The sequence below is a fragment of the Sorex fumeus genome, unplaced genomic scaffold (assembly GCF_029834395.1).
Source record: "Sorex fumeus unplaced genomic scaffold, SorFum_2.1 ptg000009l, whole genome shotgun sequence".
Lineage (NCBI taxonomy): Eukaryota > Metazoa > Chordata > Mammalia > Eulipotyphla > Soricidae > Sorex > Sorex fumeus.
In genome coordinates, this window is record NW_026606066.1 from 13,151,134 (window position 1) to 13,174,892 (window position 23,759).

Genomic DNA, 23,759 nt, shown 5'->3' on the forward strand with positions numbered 1-23,759 from the left:
GTGCTTGGGGTAGTTCCCAACAGTGACTCTGGGACAATGTGGTACTATCAAACTAGAGTGGTGCTATCAAACTAGAGTTGCATACATTGGATACATGCAAAGCAAGTTCCTTAACCCCTAAACTAGCTCTCTCTGGAAATATATATAAAATCATTTTATATATGATACATATTGATATTGATATTAAAAAAAGCTTTATACATGTGGGTATATATGTATATGCATATATATAATGCTTTTTAATATCAATACTATGTTTTCATTGTTTGTTAATTTGTTGCTGTACTGGGCATCAAACCGAGGGCCTCAAAGTTCAAGGCAAGTACCTTATCACAGAAGTACATTACTAGCTCCAGTACTATGTTGAACAACAGTGTGAGAATGAATATTCTTGTCTTGTTCCTGAACTTAGAGGAAAAGAAACTGTTTATCACTGAATATGACATTAGATATAGTTTTGTTGTGTATGAACTTTACTGTGTTAAGGTGTGTTTACTTTATATCCATTTTATTAAAGATTTTTAAAAAAAAATAAAAATGGGTATTTATCTTGCCCAAATATTTTTTATGCATTCACTAATATGATCTTATGTATTTGTGTTTTCTTATGTTGGTTACATTAGTTGATTTGCACTTGCTGAACCATTCCTGCACCTCTGAAAGAAATTCCGTTTGGACATAATGTAAGATCCTACTAATGTGTTGTAAATTCAATTTGCTAAGATTTTTTTATTTTTTTTAATTTTTATTAGTGAAACACCATGAGGTACAGTTGTAGACTTACAAATTTTTGTGCTTGGGTTTCAGTTATACAATGATCAAGTACCCATCCCTCCACCAGTGCTACACAGTGATATCTATTATAACTTTTCCCTTTTTAGTTTCCATTCTATTTGTTAGGGTTTTCTCTAATTTTTCTCTTGTGATCTCAGCTAGAGTTTGTTGGTCTTATTTATCCTTTCAAGGAATAAGCTCTTGGTTTCATTATTTTTTTAACTTCTATTTCATTTACCTCCACTCTAATATAGCACAGCGGGTAGGGTGCAGCTGATTCGAATTTGATTCCTCCGCCACTCTTGGAGAGCCAGGCAAGCTACTGAGAATATCTCGCCCGCACAGCAAAGCTTGGCAAGCTACCTGTGATGTATTCAATATGCCAAACACAGTAACAAGTCTCATAATGTTACTGGGCCAGCTCGAGCAAATCGATGAACAACGAGAGGACAGTGGGTTACTTGTTCTTTCTTACCAGTCACATATGACATGGAGTTAAATTGTCTATTTATGCTTTTTCTTGTTTTCTGCTGTATTTTCATGAATTTTTCTATTGGTATAGCTTTTGTTTTGTTTCGTATATAATCATAGCTTGTGTTTTCATTCTCATTTTCTGGGAATTTTTTTATTTTTTTTTGAGTTATGTATTCACCAAATACTTATTTATAATTTGTTATTTAATTTCCAGATGTCTAGACTTTTCCAGCTTTCTGTTCATGACTTATTTCTAGTATTATTTTATTATAATAAAATAATTATTTTATTTATGAAATATGCTGAAAACAGCTTTATATGATTTCATTATTCATGACTGTTTTGAAACCTTTTCTGTTCCTGTGCATAGTCTGTTCTCATGATTATCCCATGTTCACTAAAAAGGAATGCATGTTTGTTTTTTCTTTTTGGTGGGTATGGCTGGGTTGGAGAGCCCTTAAACCATTTAAATTCTTTATACCCAATACATTGATGTACTTTAGAAGAATCTTATAAATTTACAGAAATAAAAAAATGATGAATTATTATTGATTTTATGCAAGATATACATCTACACATTCAATTTTTATGTTTCAGAAAATATTTAAAAATAACATAAAATAAAAACCTTATTCTTTAATTGCTTGATTTGCTCGAGCTCGAGCGGGCCCAGTAACATCTCCATTGGAGACTTTGTTGTTACTGTGTCTTGCATATCGAATACTCTCGGTAGCTTGCCGGGCTCTCCGAAAGGGGCGGAGGAATCGAACTCGGGTCAGCCCTGCTGGCCGCTTGTAAGGCGAATGCCCTACCGCTGTGCTATCGCTCCAGCCCTATTCTTTAATATGCAAATGAATTATTTATTTTAAAAATTCTAGAAAATAAAGGCAGTAAAGGAACTACAAGGAGGAATAAAACTCTCATCTTGTACTAGACAAGTTCTTTTCAGACTCATAGTGTATAAAACTCCTCTGCATTTATCCTAGAACTCCAATCCCTGTGTGATAGCATAGTTGAATAGCTGGGGAGTGCTAAATGTTGAAGCACAGACAAATGAATTTGTCATGACTCTTCCTGTTGCTTGAACTCCATTATATTGGAGAGTGTTGTCTTTCAAGTAGAGGCTGATTTCATGAACTTATCTTTTAAGACCCAAATTCCGTTTGGAGTAAAATAAGTATTCTTTGGTTCTATCTATTTGAGCAAATGAAATTCTCTAAAGAATTTCTTCAATAATTTCCTGAGGCTATTCCCTTAACTACGCAGACTTGCCTGATTTAGTCAAAAATGTCATCAATCTGAGTTCTGTGGCAAATAATAGTGTAGAGATTTTCCCTGAGAAACAGGGAATTGTCCCAACACAAAGCACTCAGGATTTTACTCACTGATGTGATGAGAAGTAAAGGATGATGGCATGATGAATTTTGTCTACAGCAGTAGGCATGTGACTCCTGTTTCTCACTTACAGGAAGCAAGTTGTGGGAAAATGATATGTTAATATAAAATTCACATTGATTTAATTTTCATATATTGGTAAACATAAAATGATGAACCACATAGTGTCCTTTCCTTTATAAAGCCACAGCTCATGAGAGATAATAAAATTCTTTCACTAAGTCTCAATTGTGAGAGTAATTCTATAGTATATGATAACATTAATGTTTATAATTTACTTGAAAATTTCCGTTCAAAAATAGGGTTTTATTTGTTTTGTTTTTTGTTCTTTGGGGCCACATGTGGTAATGCTCAGGGGTTATTCCTGGCTCTGCACTCGGGAATTATTCCTGGCAGTATTCAGGGAATCACATGGGACCCTGGGGATCAACCCAGGTGGCTGGTGCAAGGCAAGCACCTTACATGCTGTACTATGAGCCCCTAAAAAGGATTTTAAAGTTCCAGTTACATTAGTGTTCTCACTTTTCCCTAAATAAGGTCTAATCCATTTGTCAAAATTCTAATTGATCTTGAGATTCAGCTTTTTGTCACAACCCAAGATGTCTTTGTTTTTCTTTGTCTTTGCTTTCATTCCAGGAATGAATTGTTCCTCCAACATTATTTAATAGCAGTAACAGCAATAATAGTTCAGAGTTACCAAAGACTTTTTATGTGTCAAAGTTTGTTCTATAACACATTGTCATTTAATTCTCACAAGAATGTATAAAATTGACATTGCTATTATGCCTATCATATGTATAAGGAAAAATAATACACAAAGAGGTTATATTTGTTACTCAAGGTCACACTGTGAGTGTCATAGCAGCAGTATGAAACCAGATGGTTCTCCCTTTCCCACTATGCAATACTTTTTCACATTAGCACTCATATCTATCTGTCACACAGTATTAAAATTAATATTTGAGAGTGCTCTCTGTATGGGCAGGGCTATGTCTCATTTTTATTTGGATACCAAGGCTCAGCAAAACATAGTTAGGACCAACACATGGATTTGTCATTAGCTGTGTTTGGTTACTTTTTAGTTCTTGCATTTTTTCCAAGGGGATACTTTAATAATTTAAAGTACACTTTTAAACTAGATAACATTTTGTAAGGAACAATGCTTACTGAGAACTTATTGTCATTCTTCCAAATGGTCCAATTACAAACAAAAGTTTATGTAGCTTCCCCATACTTGTAGCTGTAAGCTACCTTGAGAAAAACCAACTACCCTGAGATTGTCTTTCAGCTACCAAGTTCAAAACCAACCACCCTGAATTTCAAAAGAAAATGAATAGGTGTGTGAGGTCATGACCCAGCTGAGTCCAGTTTTCTAGCCAGGGTACCATATAAATGAGCAATTAGCATCAATGGACCTTCTAGACCTGTTCACCAGAGAATAACTACATTTAATTCTTTGTTGTAGTCTTCTTAAAAACTCTTAAATGGAACATCTCCATTTTCATTGAGTCCATCAAATTGTTTTGTTTACCTTAAATATATCCTTGGATATTACTTCATTAAATATTCTTTTGTCTGTTTTTGAGCTACACCCATGGGCCACCCAAGTGCCAGGAACTGAAACTGGGGTTGCAGCATGTAAAGCATGCTCTCCAATAGTTTGAACTGTCTCCCTGGTTCTCATTGTATTTTATTTAAAATTGTTTACTCCTATCTTTATTTTTTTACCCCTTTCCTTGATTATGAGCACTTTAAAAATAGTGTCTTCCTGGTCTCCCATTATTCTTTACCAGTTTTTGATACCAATGATTCCCAGATAATGTTTGAGAGGCAATATAGAAAAGAAAATGGCACGCCCTCACGTGTGCCTGCATGTGTGTGTGTGTGTGTGTGTGTGTGTAAAATCTTCACTTGCCTGCAAACAGCCCAGAGTGGAACAGTAGGTATAAAATACCTGCAGCTTAGGTCACTTGGCTCCCCAGTGTGAGGTGAGAAAGAGGATAAATATAAACAAAGGCTTTGTAAAACTCAGTGTACAAAGAGAACATTTGCCCTCTCTCCTCTTCATTTTCCTCATTACTTCAACTGCTATTACTGTGTGGAATTCAAATCATCTAGTTGATTTAACTCTTCAGAAAGAGAGACTAAGACTAGATAGAGTGGTTTTACAAGGGGAATTAGCAAAATGATATAAAGTCACTAAAGTTTGTCTGTTCCCTTAATTTTTCTTAAAACTAAGAATAATTTTTAATATTTCTTATAAAAAAGAATACTGTAGCACTGTAGCACTGTCCTCCCGTTGTTCATTGATTTGCTCAAGTGGGTCCAGTAATGTCTCCATCATGAGACTTGTTGTTACTGTGTTTGGCATATCAAATATGACACAGATAGCTTGCCAGACTTAGCGTGCAAGGGAGGTACTCTCAGTAGCTTGCCAGGCTCTCTGAGAGGGGGTGGAGGAATAGAACTTGGGACAGCCAGATTGGCCATGTGCAAGGCAAACGCCCTACCCGCTGTGTTATAATGTGTAAGAATTATAGTGACAAAACTGATAGCAGAAAAGAAAGAATAAAACTGAAATCACAGGATTAAAGGAAGAGAGAGGGAAAGAGGATGTATATTGTTATGTGAGGGCAAGAAAGGTAATGTACCTATTCCCTTTCATATGTGAGGACCTGGATTTGATATCTCATGAACAAAAAAATTAAAGTAAAACTTAAAATTAAAATCAATATTTCAAAGTCCCTTTGAAAAGTAAGTTTATCAAAACACTGTAAATGATCTCCCTTCTGTTTAGGCTGCTTGGCAACACAGAAATTAAATGAATTTCTTTAGAGATCAGTTTCTGACACACATCATTTCTTTTGGTTGGTAAAGTTAAGAAGGCCATTGGACATTATTTTCTGGTAGATTACAAACATTTGTGAATAAACTGAGGCGTGCATAACTTTCAGGGAAGTAAGATGTATTACTAAAGAGCTTAATATCAAAGGGATCTCATCATAGCACAAAATAATTTGTCCTCCACTTTATCTCATCACCAAATATTAAGTGCCTGCTCTGTACCTGGAAATAGTCTAGGTTCTGAAACGCATGCTTACATAGAAATCTGATTCCATACCTTTCATGTGCCTCAGACAATAAAAATTATTTTCTCTTTGTAATTTTCTCTGCACAAACACCTTGGAGAGGACAGTTAAACCAAGCCTACAATGAAAACTGAGTAACATCTGTGTTCATGCTTTTACTTATTCACAAGTCACTGTTTACTAAATTTATTCAAAGACCCTCCCATGACCAACCAGACAAAAGCACTCTTTGTTCTAGCAAAGGAGCAATCCACTCCAGCATTTTAAAAACAATGCACCATTTTACTCTAGAGAGATTACAGGTTAGTTTTTAATGACAAAGAAAGCACTTTGTGAGAATACCTAAACAATACCACCTGCTGAAACTTGTAATATAATTCCCTGAATTATATTACAGAATTCAGCATTTAAACTTTCCTCCATGTCTGCAAGAGCTGATGTGAGCATTGCCAAGAAAATAACGACAGATTCTCTGTCCCCCAAACCCAGACATTTCTAAGCCTGGCTTTAGGGAGAAAACTCTCCCTGCTAGCAGCTGAGGCACATTGTGTCAACAAGATGGAATGTGCCTGATTTCACTTTGCAGTGTACACTAGAACCCAACCACAGCAGGATGACTGTTTGACGTGTGTAGTCACTTGGGAGTAATGGCAGCACCCTTGCCATGTGCTAAGATGGGAAACAGCTGTTTGCTTTGCAGCCACTGTTATACGTGGCCATCCTAGATATGTCTGATGGCTCTTGTTCAGTTCCTGTTGCCTAACTAGAGAGAGCTGAATTCTTTTTTGCCCAATTAAAAAAATAATTATATGTATTAAAGATTATGTGGCTGGGACAAATTCAAAGAAAATGAATGTTTGCTTCCTGCTATTTGGGAAACCCTGTAGCTTGACTCTGGAAAAGTGGTGTTTGCTATAAATTTACAGTGACCATAGTGTGGGAGATTGCCTTTGGAATGCTGATGCTTCTTGTATCAGGAAGACCTCAGGCTGTGGTTTGTTTCTCTTTTCAACGTATATGCTACTTTCAAGCACTATCTTCAAAAAACTTCACTACCTCTCTTCTTTTGGTAAGGGAGCCTCCTATGCATTGCTCAATGGTCCTGGAACCAGAGCCAGAGGTGATCAGTCCAGATTTGAGGTCACAGATGTTCAGTGCCCCAGTCCATCGGTGAGATGCTACTCCACTCTAGCTGTGCTGGGGGTTACCAGAGTCAGCTGGTGGTGATTGGGGTCACCAGATTGGGTACCCAGTGGTGCTCAGGGAACTATTCAATGCCCAGATAGAACTTAGGGTCTCCTGTATTCCTCTAGTTCTTGGAATAACTTCTGTTTCCTCTTATATCACTAATTTAAGGGAAATGATTTTTCCTTTGTACTCCATAACTGACAATTTCATAAGGAAGGACAAGATAATAGAAAATGATGGAGCCACATGTAAAAAGTTAAAATCACCTTAAGTGAGAAAATAATAGAAAATGGACATTGTTAATTTTTCTTCCAGATCTCTTATGATACTAGAAATAAGGGAGAGAAGTTAAAACCAACCCTAATAGTGTATTCCTTCTATTTTTTCTTTCTCTCTATCCATTTACATCTATTTGTCTTTCTACCTTTTGTCATGGTTCATGATTCACCTTGTCAAATCCCAAGGACTTTCTTGCCTGTAGATTTAGACAAGAACAAATTCTCATTTATTTTCCCATGATTCTGAGCATTTTTAAATGATAGCTGAGTTATGAATCATTGCCAAGCTCTACTGCATCATTGTACCAAAATCACATAACATGTTTTCTACCTGTCGATGTAAATTATTGCTTGCATGTACAACTCCAGGAACAATTTGGCTTCCTGCCCATACAAATGACTTCTCATCGTTCAGGTTTCAATTTAATGCTAGTAGGTACTGTAAGATGTATGTTCAATCCTACAAATGAGTTGCATGTGCATTTCAATTTCATAAAACCTGGGTTGAATTTTAAAAGAAGGCTTGGAATCTATTGCATTCAAGGTGCTTCTCAGCTAAGTGCATACTAACTACATTGTAAATTAAAAAAAAATAGTACTAGTCTCTGGGTACACATAAAATATTATAAAGAGAAATAGATACAATCCAGCTTAAATTTCTGATCTTATTTTACCAAAGAACTTTGAGATCTATCATGAATTTTCCTTTATCAGTTAATTTTTGTTTCCTTTCAACTTTCCTCTCATCTTTTGACCACTAGCTTAATAAGCCATATCAACTTGAAAGAGAAATTACTTTAAGTAGAAATATAAAGATACAGAATGAGCATTTGTTCTATAGGTGGAATCTACTCCACAAATTCAAATGATACTTTTAGACTTTCTTGATTCTTTTTAGTGATTCTTTAGTTGCAGGAAGAACTCTCTGGTCTATATTACAACGAACTGCAAATTTAGTGAATTAAAAAAATGCCTTTTAAAAGGTTAAATACAAATAAATACAAAGCATTTATTTCTGTATATTCAAACTATTTAAATGCTTAAAAGATATATTTTTAAGCATTTAATTAGCATACCCGTGGCATATTCAATACGCCAAAAACAGTAACAAGTCTCACAATGGAGATGTTACTAGTGTCAGCTTAAGCAAATCAATGAACAACGGGAGGACAGCACAGTGCTACCCAACAAAAAATTCATCATCATTCTGAGGAGTATAGGGAAGAAAAAAAAACCCAAAGGGGTGGGGGTGGGGATATGGGGAAGGGGCCTTTAACACGTATGTATATATATATTATATATTATGCATACTACATGTTATGCCAACTGAAAAACTTAAAATGTGCCTAACAAGGAGAAAAATTGAGGGACGGGAGGAAAACTTGGTAGAGGGAAGTTGACACTGGTGACAGGATTGGTGTTGGAAAATTATATGGCTGAAAAACTCAACTATGAATTACTTTGTAAATCACAGTGCCCCAGTAAAAACTATTAAAAATGAGAAATAACAGAAAAGGAGTATTTTTGAAGTGATTGAGAAAATTTATAGAACTAGTTCTGTATATTATGATTTAAAAGAAAGAAATAATAAAGCACAGAAAAACTATACTATAATTGTATGAGGTAATATTATAACCACAATGGTTATTTGTATCATTATAGTTATCTTTAAATCAAGAATTTTTTATTTATTAATGTAGGAGTATTGCTAATTATTCAGACATTGATTAGGATGATTGAATTGGGCATGAACTCCACCTTACTTTTTTAAAAATATTTCATAAGTTTATTTATTAAATCTGGAGAGCCCAGCAAGCTACCGAGAGTATTGGATATGCCAGACACAGTAACAACAAAGTCTCCAATGGAGACGTTATTGGGCCCGCTCGAGCAAATCGATGATCAACGGGAGGGCCTTTACCTTTTACCTTTACCTTTATAAAGTTGTTCACAATAGTACATTGCATGTATTATTCAAACACCTAGGGCTGGAGCGATAGCACAGCAGTAGGGTGTTTGCCTTGCCTTGCTCACAGCCAGCTCGGCTGAGTCGGGTTTGATTCCTCCACCCCTCTCAGAGAGCCCGGCAAACTACCAAGAGTGTCTCGCCTGCAAGGAAAAGCCTGGCAAGCTACCCGTGATGTGTTCAATATGCCAAACACAGTAACAAAAAGTCTCACAATGGAGACGTTACTGGGCCCACTTGAGCAAATCGATGAACAACGGGAGGACCGTGACCATGATACAAACACCAATCCCAGCACTATGCACCTTCCCAGCACTATAAGAGGAAAGTGTGTGAAGATTGTGTATTTCATCCTGAAGCTATTTAAGCCCTTGTATAAGAGATTACTAGCATGTATGTTAAACCCAAACAATGTGTGCTACTTTGGGTACATCAGTGGGCTAGAGGATAAGATGTCATGTGCCACTAATGTGACATGCACTCCAGGATGTTCTATGTCATGCTCATCCAGGACCTTTATTTCAGGGTCTCTAGATCTTGGCCATTGATGAGATTATATGGCCCTGGAGACAGTTTGTGGGTGTGACTGACAAGCTACTGGAAAACTAGGAAGCTGGAGGAGGAGGCCCAGTCCCACTCTGAGAGAGCTTGGAGATCTCAGTCACGGGTCCCACATACCTGGGTCTTTCTGCAGGTTCTCTCATTAGGTGAGGCTGATCTGAGCCTGTGGTTAGTGACCTTGAGCATGGCTGCAGTTGGATTCTGGAGGTTTCTTGCTGTCAGGGTTCTGCTTGGGGCAGGGAGGAAAACTCCACTCACCCCCTCCGAGTTTTCCTGGTGAAGACAGCCTGGCACTCAGGACAAAACAAAGAATTTTTCATATAGTTTACATTAGCAAAAATAAATACAGCCTTCTACTGACTACAAGTATACAAGAAATGAGAATAAAGGCAGTCTCCTTCACTACAACTGATAGAATTTTTATAAATGCTATCACCTGGTTCTGTCATGTAATAACACAGGCAATAAATATTACTTGCTATGCCTGCTTGGTAAAGTATGTTGTAATGATTTCTCTTTCAATGAGCTATAGAAAGGATCTAAAGAAGTAAACTAGTTTCTAAGTCATTGTATTTAATGGTGAAGCAAATAGAAAATAAGAAAATAATGCTGATGGGCTGAAACGATAGCACAGCGGGTAGGGCGTCTGCCTTGCACGCAGCCAACATGGCCGACCCGAGTTCGATTCCTCCGCCCCTCTCGGAGAGCCCGGCAAGCTACCGAGAGTATTCAATATGCCAGACACAGTAACAACAAAGTCTCCAATGGAGACGTTACTGGGCCCGCTTGAGCAAATCGATGATCAACGGGAGGGCCTTTACTTTACTTTACTTTTAATGGGATCATATTTTTCACTTATTTTCAATTATTCTTCCTTTAAGTAGAATACTAGTTTAAAGTAAGTTGGAGGGTTTATAGTAAAGGGTGGGATTTATACTATACTGGAAACATCATATAGCAGAAAGAGAGCTTGCCTTTTTGCAGGTCAGTCTTGTACCACATAACCGCCATCCCCAACCCAACCCCTGCCAGGAGTGAATCTTGAGTTCAGAGCCAGAAGAAAAACCTAAGAACAAAAAGGTGTGGCTTCAAAACCAAAATAAATAAATAAATAAAGTAAGTAAGTAAGAAAGTTTGAATACTGGGAAATATTGGGCGCAATATTTTCTACTCACCAAACATCAACTGATTATTGAGGATCTCTTTTAAGTTACCAATGGTTATTGGGCAAAGAAATAGCCACTGGGGAACATGAAGGCATTATTAATTTAGTCTTGTTTCATTTTTTCATTTCATCATCCTGTTAATCGTCGATTGCCTCGAGCAGGCCCCAGTAACGTCTCTTTCATCCTAGCCCTGAGATTATATTCACGGCTCTTTAGGAGAATGAGACCCATCATTGTTACTGGTATTTGGCATATTTGGTAGGCCACGGGGAGTTTGCCAGACTCTGCCCTGTGGGCAGGCTACATTCGATAGCCTGCAAGTTTGTCCAAAGTAGGAATGAGATAATAAGATGTCATAAAGAAAAGTTCTGATAAGATGTCGCGCGGCCGCAAATGCGGCCGCGCGGTTCCGGGATCTGGATTTGATAGTCTCTGAGTCTTGGCCGCTGATGGGATTACACGGCGCCAGGGGGCCAGGTGGTGGGTGTGACCCCCGCCTACTGGAATTTGGAGGATCTGGGTGGAAGATGCTCGACTCCAATTCGAGTAGGCTTGGAGGTCTCAGCCCCACATTAGTCTTGTTGTTACCTGGCAATGGTAGGTGGCACTGCGTGTTGTCAATTAGAATCATGATATATTCTTCCAACCCTTCAGAATTTGAATTTTTAAATTTTAGTATTTAATCATACATTGCCATTTGGCTTTTGCTTTGGGTTTTTTTGTGTGTGTGCTTCTTGTAAAAGACGTATTAAAAAGGTAGAGAAAAATTAATTTTCTCAAGAGATAATATAGAGAGCCTTGAAGTAAAGAAAGGAATTATACATCCTAAATTAAAAGCAGACAAATCCAGAATAAAATGTGATCATATTTCCTCCTGTTTTTCTTAAGATCCAAACAACACTGTTTTCTCTAAAGATAAGCACCCTTTTTCTAATTACTATTGTCATATAATGGACAGATAACATTGTCATAGTGAAATTTTGGCTTTAACTGTGTATCCATACAGACTTTTGAGACAGGTCCCATGCTAATGATATCAGTAATCCCTCCCTTTGCTATCAACCCATGCCTGTACAATTATAGAACTAAAACTTGCATCCTATGTAATAATATTTTTATTTCATAGACAGTAAAACCAAGATTCAGAGCCATTAAAGATTTGGCTCACAGTCAAATGCAGGATTCAGAGCTTTCAAACATAGGGAAAGGGTTCATCTTCTAGTTGAATAAACCCTGGCCCAGACACCTGGTGTTTCTGGGCAGTCTGCCTTAACAAGGATCATAACTGATGATTGGACATTTATGGTTCATTCAAATTAAGATAAATTTCACTCATCAGTTGGCATAAGGTAAGTTCATTTCTAAGAATAGTTTTAGAAATTAATGACTTAGTGCTATAGGGAAACAAGATCAGTAGTCTCGATGAAAATGCCAAGTTTTCTAAACAAAGTCTCTCTCTATAAGGGTTTAACTAAATACCCAAGGATCATATAATAGCTATATTCACTCATGCACGGACATATGTGAACCAGTAATGAAATCTAACTTCTAAAGATTTTTTTAAAAGTTATCATGTTCTGTGGACTGGAGTGATAGCACAGTGGTAGGGCGTTTGCCTTGCACACAGCCAGCCCAGCCAAACCGGGCTCGATTCCTCCGCCCCTCTCAGAGAGCCCGGCAAGCTACTGAGAGTATCTCACCTGCATGGCAAAGCCTGGGAAGCTACCCATGACATATTCGATATGCCAAACACAGTAACAACAAAGTCTCACAATGGAGACGTTACTGGGCCCGTTTGAGCAAATCAATGAACAACAGGAGGACAGTGTTTGTTTGTTTGTTTGTTTGTTTGTATCATGTTCTGTAAAACACAAGCATCAAAATTCTCCAGGCTAGAGAAATTTGGTTGAAATGATTTTGAATACTTACTAAATTAATTGATGTATGAATTAGTAAAATAATTTTGGATAAAAGCATAAACAAATATTCTAACAAGATTTATGGCAGAGAAGAATAGTGAACACTGCTTTCTATTTCTAATTGTTTAAGTTAGCCAATGTTAATCTAACAATTACCTCATCCTACCACTGTTCTTCCTATATTAACGTATGCCTCAGAGACCTGGGCCCTATGAAAATAAGATGAGAACGCTATTCGGGTCTCCCAAAGAGGAATCAAAAGAGCTATACTTGGAGTAAACTGCTTCACTCAAATGAGAGAAAGAATCCGGAGTTCCAACCTCCGTCGATGGTCAAGACTCAGGGACATTTGCCAAGGTGTCGAAAATCAGATGGGCTGGACACGTAATGAGATTTGGAGACGACCACTGGACTAGAGCTGTTACCAACTGGATTCCACAGGACGTCAAAAGACCGCATGGCAGCCCACCTATGAGATGGTCAGACTTCTTCGTCAAGACCCTGAACGATCAGTTTTAGGCTCTTTGTGTTACTAGAATGAGCAGATGTCATTGGGCTACACTAGCATACGACAGGGATGAATGGAGACATTACAGGTGCCCACTCAAGCAAATCAATGAGTAACGGGATGTGAAGTGATCAAATGACCACTGGGTAAGGATATACACAGTGAATTAAAAAAATTTTTTCTTTGCATATTTTCCAAAATAAGACAAAGAAACAAGAATTTAGGAGCTAAAGTCAAACTGAAAATTTGTACAATTTACATGAAATAATAAGTTATCTGATTTTATTTCTGCAATATATATTGTGAACATATATGCTCTATTTTTTTAGTGGTGGGTCACATCCGCCAGTGCTCTGGAGTATACTTGACTCTGCTCTAGAAAGACTCTCACAAATCCAACAAAAGTCAATCCCAAGGATGATCTTGGGGCCATAATGTGCAAGGGACCTATTTGGGCCTCTTGCATGCAAAGCATGAGCTAATCCTTTTAGTTTTCTATTGGCCCACATGTTCTATTTTTCTTTGCCCCTCCCTTCCCCTCCTCTCCTCTACCCTTCCTTATACTATCTCTCTAGCCTCCATACATTATTTTTAATTGTTACATGATGTTACCCTTAAAAAAACAGATTATTTGTTTTCTTATTGTTGAGTTTTAAGAGTTCTGTATATATATTTGATAGTCTTTTATCAAATATCACTTGATCACTTGATTAGTTCACATCCCGTTACTCATCGATTTGCTCAAGGGGGAGCCAGTAATATCTCCATTCATCCCTGTTGCATGCTACTGTATCCCAATGTTGTCTGCTCACTCAAGGAACACGAACAGCCTCAAACCAATCATTCAGGGTCTTGACGAAGAAATCTGACCATCTTGTAGGTGGGCGGCCACGCGATCTTTTGATGTCCCACAGAAACCAGTCAGTAATCGCTCTAGTCCAGTGTTCGTCTCCAAATTGCATTATGTGTCCAGCCCATCTAGTTTTCAATGACTTGGTAAACGAGACAGCGTCCCTGATTCTCTATTATTGACAGAGGTCGGAACTCTGGATTCTTTCTCTCACTTGAGTGAAGCTTGATACTCCAAGCATAGCTCTTTCGATTCCTCTTTGGGATACCCGAATAGCGTCCTCATCCTGTTTGCGTAAGGCCCAGGTCTCTGAGGTGTGTGTTAATGCAGGAAAAATAGTGGAATCAAAGAAATGTGCCCAGAGTTGGAGGTTCTTCGTTCTCTTAACTATTTCCTCGACACTCTTGAAGGCGTTCCAAGCCACTCTTTTTCTCCTGTGCAACTTAGGTGCCAGGTCATTTATCATGTTGACATCTCAACCTAGGGACACATAACCATTGCATTCAGAGATGTTCATTCTGTTGAGGGTGAATGGAACGTTGAGAAGGAGACCGTTTCTCATAAACATTGTCTTCGTAAGATTTAGCTGTAGTCTGACCTTTCCACAATCATGGTCGAAGTCAGCCAGCATTTGTTCCACTTGGCTAATATTTGGTGTTATTAGAACGAGGTCATCAGTGAAAAGGAGGTGATGTAATTGCCGACCGTCTATCTTCACTTCCATTCCTTTCCATTCCAGTCCTTGCATGACATTCCTGAGAGTGGCACTGAAGAGTTTCGGTGAAATGGTATCACCCTGCCAATAACTCTCTTGACATGGATGATCACTTCCTTGTAGAATGGTGAGATGGTAGTAATGAATCCATAATACAGCTCATTGAGGATCCTGATGTATTGAGTTTGAACGACATGTTTGGCTAGGGCTTTGAGGACTGCTTCAGTCTCAACAGAATCAAAGAACATTAGACAGAGTGGCATCTTGAACTCCCAAGAAACCTCAATGAACTTGGTTATCGTGTGGAGATGGTCGATTGTGCTGAATCATTTTAGGAACCCGGCTTGCTTACATGGGTTGTCCTTAATCTAGTGTTCTGCCAATCCTATTCAGGATGATTCACGTGAACAGCTTGTAGATGACAGACAACAGGCAGATTGGGTGATAATTGCCAATGTCATGAATGTCTCCCTTCTTGTACAGTAGTACAGTCCTGCTGGTTTTCCATTGGGATGGAACCTTGCATTCAGACATGTACTGTGTGAAGAGCCAGGCCAGTATATTGATGAATACTGATGGCAGGTTCTTCAGGTGTTCAGGTCTGACCTTGTCTGGGCTGAGTGCTGTTTGCTTCTTTATCGATGAAATGGCATGTCGAGTTTTCGAAGGGAGAACGTTGGGAATGACATATCCATCCTGCAGAATTTGGTATGTGGGTAGAACTCATGGATAATCTTCTCCATTACCCTTCTGGAAGGTGTAATAGATCCATCAGGTTGTCAAAGGGCAGTCTTCTTGGTATTGTAGCTGTCTAAGGACAGGCGGGTGTTGCGAACGCTTTTCCCGGATTCTACCACATCTTCCAGCACTGTTGCTCTTCTCTTTTTGAGGTCTTCCTTTATCATTTCTCTTCACTGCTTTGCGAGCTCAGACGTGCAGTTGCTTGAGGCTTGCACCAAGCCACATTGGTAAATGAGCTCAAGAGTGTCCATAGACAGGCATCTTTTTGTGTCTATATCTCTCATGGAATTTTGGCATATCAAATACACAATGGATAGCTTGCAAGACTCTACCATAAGGTATAGTTTCTCAATTTTTTAATTTATAGATCATGCCTTTGGTGTTGCACTCAATCCTATCTTGGTGCTGAATCCTTTGGGGAACCCGGCTTGCTCGCATGGTTGTCCTTCATCTAGTGTTCTGCCAATCCTATTCAGGATGACTCGAGTGAACAACTTGTAGATGACAGACAATAGGCAGATCAGGCGAGAGTTGCCAGTGTCGTGGATGTCTCTCTACTTGTACAGTAGTACAGTCCTGCTGGTTTTCCATTGGGATGGAAACTTTCATTCAGACAGGTAGCATGTGAAGAGCCAAGCCAGCGTATTGATGAGTACTGACGGTAGGTTCTTCAGGTGTTCAGGTCTGACCTTGTCTGGGCCAGGTGCTGTTCATTTCTTTACTGATGAAATGGCGTGTCACATTTCGGAAGGGAGAACATTGGGAACGACATATCCATCCTTTGGAATTTGGTATGTCGGCAGGTGGACATGGCTATCGAAGAGATCTGAGTAGAAGTCATGAATAATCTTCTCCATTGACGTTCTAGAAGATGTGATAGATCTATCAGGACATCGGAGGGCAGTCATCTTGGTCTTGTAGTTGGCAAAGGACAGGTGGGTGTGACGAAAACTTTTCCTGGCTTCTGCCGCATATACCAGGACTTCTGCTCTTCTCTCTTTGAGGTCTTCCTTGATTGCATCTCTGCACTGCTTTGCGAGCTCAGACATTCGCTTGTGGTTGCCTGAGGCATGCGCCAAACCACCTTGGTAAGTAAGCTCAAGAGTTTTCAAAGACCGGCGTTTTTTTGTGACTCTCTCTTGGCATTCCTCGCACAATCATGGAGGTGCTGAACCAGTCGATCATATTCCTCATCAATGTTGTCAAAAATGGCATATTCCCATGTTGCCGCAATAGCTCCCAGTTGGTGGTCGTTCTGAGAATTCTCTTTTTAAACTTTGCAGCCCTTTCTCCCCACTCTGTGAAGTAGAATTTTGCACGAAGGAGATGGTGGTCCGATCCTGTTTGGAATTTTGGGACAACAGCAACATCGGTCAGGCAAAACCATCGATTGACTCTGACGTGGTCTATTTCGTTGTGGAATCATCCACCGGGAGACTCCCATGTCCAACTTTTAGATTCGGCCTTCTGGAATCTTGAGTTACCATGGATGGTCTTGGTCGACATGATGAACTCAGACAGTCTCTCACCCTGTTCGTTCCATTCTAGGCCATGGGTCCCAATGTGAAGTTCTTCAGCTGATCTTCTCGGTCCTATCTTGGCATTAAAATCACCCACAATGATCTGTAGAAGGTGTGGTCTTCTTTATAGAACTTCTCCAGCTCCATGTAGAACTTCTTAGATTCTCCTTCATCATAATTGGATGTTGGTGCATAGACAACGAAGATAGAAACTGCCGGCAGTGGGCCACAACTATTCAAATGTAAACATCTGATTCGGGTTGTTAGGCATTCGAATGAATCAATGCTCATGGCCAAGTTTGTGTTCACAAGGACACGGACGCCTCCAACACCTCTTTTATCGCATGTTCCAAGGAACAATTCTTCTCCAGTGTCGAAAACAGCATGATGAGATTGGTGCCTTCTTTTCTCGGTCAGACAAATGATGTCGTACTTGATCTTTTATGCTTGTACCACCAGGTCCTCAAGGGATGCATCTGATGCTAGCGTACATGCATTGAAATCGTTGTTGCAGTCTAGTTCGGCCTTGAGATTTTATCAGCCTCTCCTTTCTCATCCTTCTCAATGCTTCCATATTGATGACATCTTCAGGGTCAGGGGAATGAGACCCGTTGTAATTACTGGTTTTGGCATATCGAATACACAACGGATAGCTTGCAAGTCTCTACCATAAGGTATAATTTCTCAATTATTCAATTTATAGATCATGCCTTTGGTATTGCACCAAAAAATATTAGCCTACCCAAACTCATGTATGTTTTCTTCTGTACTGAACTTTTTTTGAGTTTTAATTTTAGGTCTATGATCCATTTGGTGTTAACTTTTCTAAGTCAAATTTCCAGTTGTTATATAGAACCATTCCAGATGGAGCGATAGCACAGTGGTAGGGCATTTGCCTTGCAAGCCACCTGCCCAGCCAATCCAGGTTTGATTCCTCTGCCCCTCTCAGAGAGCCGGGCAAGCTACCAAGAATATTTCGCCAGCACTGCAAAGCCCAGCCAGCTACCCGTGATGTATTCGATATGCCAAACACAGTAACAACAAGTCTCACAACGGAGACGTAAGTAATCTCCTTTGGCACCTATGATTTCAAATGAGAATCACCAAAAAAATAATGACCACCCAAATTAGATTCTTTTAGCTTCTGTAAAAGACCACATTAATTTATTCATAGCATGGTTTACCCCAACTCTGTTTTGACTATATATACCACGTTTGAAGTCATGCTGAAGCATCATCTTAAACCTAAGTAACGCTGTTGATGCTTAAGATTTAGGTTTATTTGACTAAGCCATCAGAAATTTCAACTGAATCTTGGCCAACAAAATTTCTGAACTGTGAAAGGTTTTGAGAACTTACAAGTGTGGCGCTAAAAGGATATAAAACACAGAATTCTCAAATACATTCTTGGCAAAAAGATTAATTTTACTAAAGGGACACTGAAGTCCATGTAGATGTTGCTTTATAAAAAAAATTTACATATACAAAGAAATAGTAGTCTTTGTTAGAACATTTCCCATATTGAACCAGGGAGGTCTTTTCTCTTCTCTGCAGAGAAGATTAAGCTTAAGTCAGTATGCTTGTTTCAAGTCTTACTTTGGTAAAGACCCTCAACCTGCTCCCTTTCCCTCTTCAACCTTTGCTTTTAAGTTATGTCTGAAAATCAAGTGAATGAATCTCCCTTACGTGCACAGGAAGTGAATATGATAATACAAATTTCTAGAATATTTTTCTTTTATTTTTGTGGGGATTAGAGCATACCCGACTATTCTCAGGGCTTACTTCAGATTCTTCACTCAGGGATCACTTTTGGAGGTGTTCAGAAGACTGTCTGGGATGCCAGGATTCAAATGTGGGACACGCGCGGGACACAAATGCCCTACCTACTGTAATATCACTCTGGCCCCAGAATTTATAGAAACAACAAAAATACCTACAAACAAGTGACTGGATAAAGAAACTAAGACAGGAGGTGCATGAGGTGGAGGGCACGAGCTGAGGCCTCTGAGCCGGGATCCTGGGGCTTCTGAAACAGATTTATGGGGAAGTGAGTGGATGAGAAGGTGACAGGTTGATGAGTTATGCATCAAGGTACAAGAGACGGTGTGGATTTATTTATTTATTTATTTATTTATTTATTTATTTATTTTTGCGGTTACGGGGGTTGAGAGAAACTTGTGGATTCTTAAAAAGACCTGGGTCCGGTTCTTTTCCCTCTTGGTGGCTGATGTAGGAAGTTATCGTTCATTATCGTTCATTTCTCATATTCTCACAGGAATGTCTCAATGCTTTGAATATTCAAGAAAAGATAAGGATGTGTGTAGGATAACATTGGTTTGTCCTTTCCTCCTTGCCATAGGGAGTTTGCTTAGGTTTTTCAGTTTGATTTTGGGCACTTGCTTAAATCTTTGTGTCTCCATATATAAATTTTCTAAAGAGAAGCTAATTTCAAAGGTTTTCAAAAGTCTTTGAAAAGCACTACATATGTTTTAATATATATTTTTCTAGAGTATTTAAAAGTTGGCTGAACTGTGGTGAGGTGGATTAGCTAAATATCAGTGCCACAAAATTTGTTAACCTCAAAGTCTCTAAATCTGATTTATGGAAAAAAAGTATAATCCTACATAAAAAATGGTGTTTTATACTACATTAGATTTGATTGATCCCATCAGAGCTTTATAGTGCTATAGTTAGCATAAATGGGATTTAGAATTTTAGGTGGTTGCAACTTTATATTCCTTAGATCCTAGGATATCTTTATAATTACTTGCCTCCTGATAGATTAAAAATCATTGTACACTGAAGAGATTAAATATTAATGTGGTTTTAAAGAGATTAGGTTTTTTCTAAGAAAAGAAAATGGAGCTATGAAAAAGAGAAAGTTTATCACTCTGACTGAAGTGTAATCTTACCCCTGTGCATAGAAGAATGAAACCTACAGAGTGTTTTAATGACCATGTCCCTAACAACAGTTTCTTATACCTTATGATGTTGGAAAATTGAATTTGCATTTATTTTTTTTTAAATTTGCATCTTGTTTAATAAGTAAGTTAATGTGGCAAAATCCTCATAATTTACCTTCACATGAGATTTTGTTAGCTCAGAATTTCAGTCCTAAGAAAGAACCAACTGGCTTATGGTATACCAGAGACTTGAGGAAGCCAAAAGTGTAACAATTACTTGGCCACCATTTATCTTTAGTGGCTTCACAGAGCAGGATGTTAACATAAAACCTTTATATTCCTTTGGTTTGTCTTCCCGAATATCTTCCTTTTTTGAGCAGTGCGAATCCCCAAATGTGTATTTGTAAGGTTATTACATTTTAATGCATAAATCCTTTACAAACCCTGATTTTAGCACTACTTTTGAAACCCAACAGAACTATATTCAATTTCAAAACCCAAAATTTAGATTATATTTTAGGAAATAAAGGCAAAGTAGGATGGAATGATAGTATATCCAATCAGGAAGTTTCTTTGCAAGCAACTGACCTAGGTTTAATTCCTGCCACCCACTATGATTTGCTGAGTTCTGCCAGGAGAAATCCCTGAGCATAGAGCCAGGAGTAAACCTTGAGCATTGTATATTCCTCCAAAATAAAACAAAAAAGCAACAAAGTAAACAAAGGAAAGATCAGTAAATTAGAAACCTAATAGTCACACAGTATTATTATATTATTCTTTGATGACATTATTATTTTTCACTCTTATTCCCTTTCTAGCAACCTAGGAAAATAAAAGAGCAATCCTCCCTCCCAAAATAGTTGGAAGTTCCAGGGAAGAGAATGTTGTGAAGCAGGAGACATTGTAGCAAAGATGTAAATGGCCCACCAATATACTTTCCCTCCTTTTTTATGATAAAGCCGCGGGATTATAGATGTGAATTTTTCCACCAAAATCTACTTCCCCATTTTTGCTTCTATAAAAGCTTATAAATGACTGTTGAGCCAAGCTCTGTCTAGCAGAAATATATGGGTGCCCTGACACCTGAGAAACTTCCTTAAAAGAAGTTAGTCTGCAGTTTGCTCCTTTTTAATTTATCTCTTACTGTGTTGGATGAACTGTAAACATGATAGATAGATTTGAAGAAAGAACCTCGGTAAGATTTCAACTACCATTTTGGGCTACTTGTAAGTTTCAGTCAAATCTACTTCTAATATATATATATATATATATATACATATATATTATATAGTTTCACATTTTTATTTAAAATTTTCTCCCGAAAGTGTTATTTATAATTAATTTTTAAAAATTTTTATTAGTGAAACACCATGAGGTACAGTTGTAGACTTACAAGTTTTTGTGCTTGGGATTCAGGTACATAATGATAAAGTATCCATCCCTCCACCAGTGCCCATTCTCCACCACCAATAATCCCAGTATCACTCCCACTCCCCCCATCCTCCCCATCCTCCGCATCCATTCCACCTCTGTGGCAGGGCATTCCCTTTTGTTCTCTCTCTCATTTTGGGTGCTGAGGTTTGCAAAAGAGGCATTGAGTGGCAATCATGTTCTGTCTATAGTCTACTTTCAGCATACACCTCCCATCTGGGAGGATCTTCCCAACACCTGATACTTGGTGTTCCCTTCTCTATCTGAGCTGCCTTTCCCCCTAGCTTGTGTAGCTGGCCTTCAGACCATGGAGTGAACCTACTGGTACTTATCTCGACAATTCTTGGATGTTAGTCTCCTATTTTGTGATTTTATATTCCCCAGATGAATGCAGTCTTTCTATGTCTGTCCCTCTCTTTCTGAATCATTTCACTTAGCATGATACTTTCCATGTAGTACCACTTGTATGTAAATTCCATGACTTCATCTTTTCTAACAGCTACATAGCACTCCATTGTGTATATGTACCAAAGTTTCTTTAACCAGTCATCTGTTCTTGGGCACTCGGGTTTTTTCCAGATTTTGGCTACTGTGAACAGTGCAGCAATGAACATACAGGTGCAGATGTCATTTCGACTATACGTTTTTTCCCTCTTTTTATACCTTCCTGGGGTATATTCCCAGGAGTGATATTGCTGGGTCAAATGGGAGCTCAATTTCTAATTTTTTGAGAATTATCCATACTGTTTTCCAAAAGGGCTGAACCAGTTCGCATTCCCACCAGGAGTGAAGGAGAGTCCCTTCTCGCCACATCCGTGCCAACATGGGTGGCATTTGTTCTTTTGGATGTGGGCCAGTCTCTGTGGTGTGAGGTTATATCTAATTGTTATTTGATCTGCATCTCCCTGATGATTAATGATGTAGAGTATTTTCTCATATGCCTTTTAGCCATTCGGGTTTCTTCTTTGAGAAAATTTCTGTTCATTTTATCACCCCATTTTTTGATGGGTTTGGATGTTTTCTTCTTGTGGAGTTCAGCCAGTGCTTTGCACATCCTTGATATCAACACCTTTACAGATGGGTATTGGGTGAATATCCTTTCCCATTCTGTAGATTGTCTTCGTATTCTGGTCACTGTATCTTTTGAGGTGCAGAAGCTTCTTAATTTAAGATAGTCCCATTTGTCTATCTCTGTTTCCACTTGGTTGGTCAGTGGAGTGTCGTCTTTGAAGATACTATTAGCCTCAATATTGGGGAGGGTTTTGCCGACCTTGTCTTCAATATACCTTATGGATTTTGGTCTGATGTTGAGGTCTTTAATCCATTTTGATCTGACTTTTGTGCATGGTGTTAAGTTGAGGTTAAACCCCCCCTTTTTTTGCAAGTGGTTGTCCAGTTATGCCAGCACCATTTTTTAAAGAGGCTTTCCTTGCTCCACTTCACATTTCTTGTTCCCTTATCAAAGATTAGACGTTCATACATTTAAGGTTATGTGTAGGGATATTTCACCCTGTTCCATTGGTCTGTGGCTCTGCCTTTGTTACAGTACCATGCCATTTTAATTGTTACCACTTTGTAGTACAGTTTGAGGTTGGGGAGGGTGATGCCTCCCCACGTCTTTTTCCCAGGAATTGCTTTAGCTATTTGTGGGCGTTTGTTGTTCCATATGAATTTCAGGAGTGCTTGGTCTATTTCTTTGAAGAATTTTATGCGTATCCTTAGAGGGATTGCATTGAATCTGTATAAACTTTGGGGGGGTATTGCCATTTTGACAATGTTAATTCTTCCTATCCATGAGTAGGGAAAATATTTCCATTTCCTCGTGTCCACTTTTATTTTATGGAGTAGTGTTTTTTAGTTTTCATTGTAGAGTTCCTTTACATCTTTAGTTAGGCTGATCCGAGGTAATTGATTTTCTGGGACACGATTGTGAATGGGGTTGTTTTTTTCATGTGACTTTCCCCTGTCATTATTTGCGTATAGGAAGTCCATTGATTTTTGGGCATTAATTTTATAGCCTGCTACTTTACTGTACAAGTCTATTGTTTCTAGGAATTTCTTGGTAGAGGATTTAGGAATCTCGAGATATAGTATCATATCATCTGCGAATAGTGAAAGCTTGATTTCTTACTTTCCTATCTGGATGCCTTTAATGTCTTTTACTTGCCTAATCACTATTGCAAGTCTTTCCAGTACTATATTGAACAGAATTGGTGATACTGCGTATCCCTTTATTGTCCCTGATCTTAGGGGGAAGGCTCTGAGTTTTTCCCCATTGAGG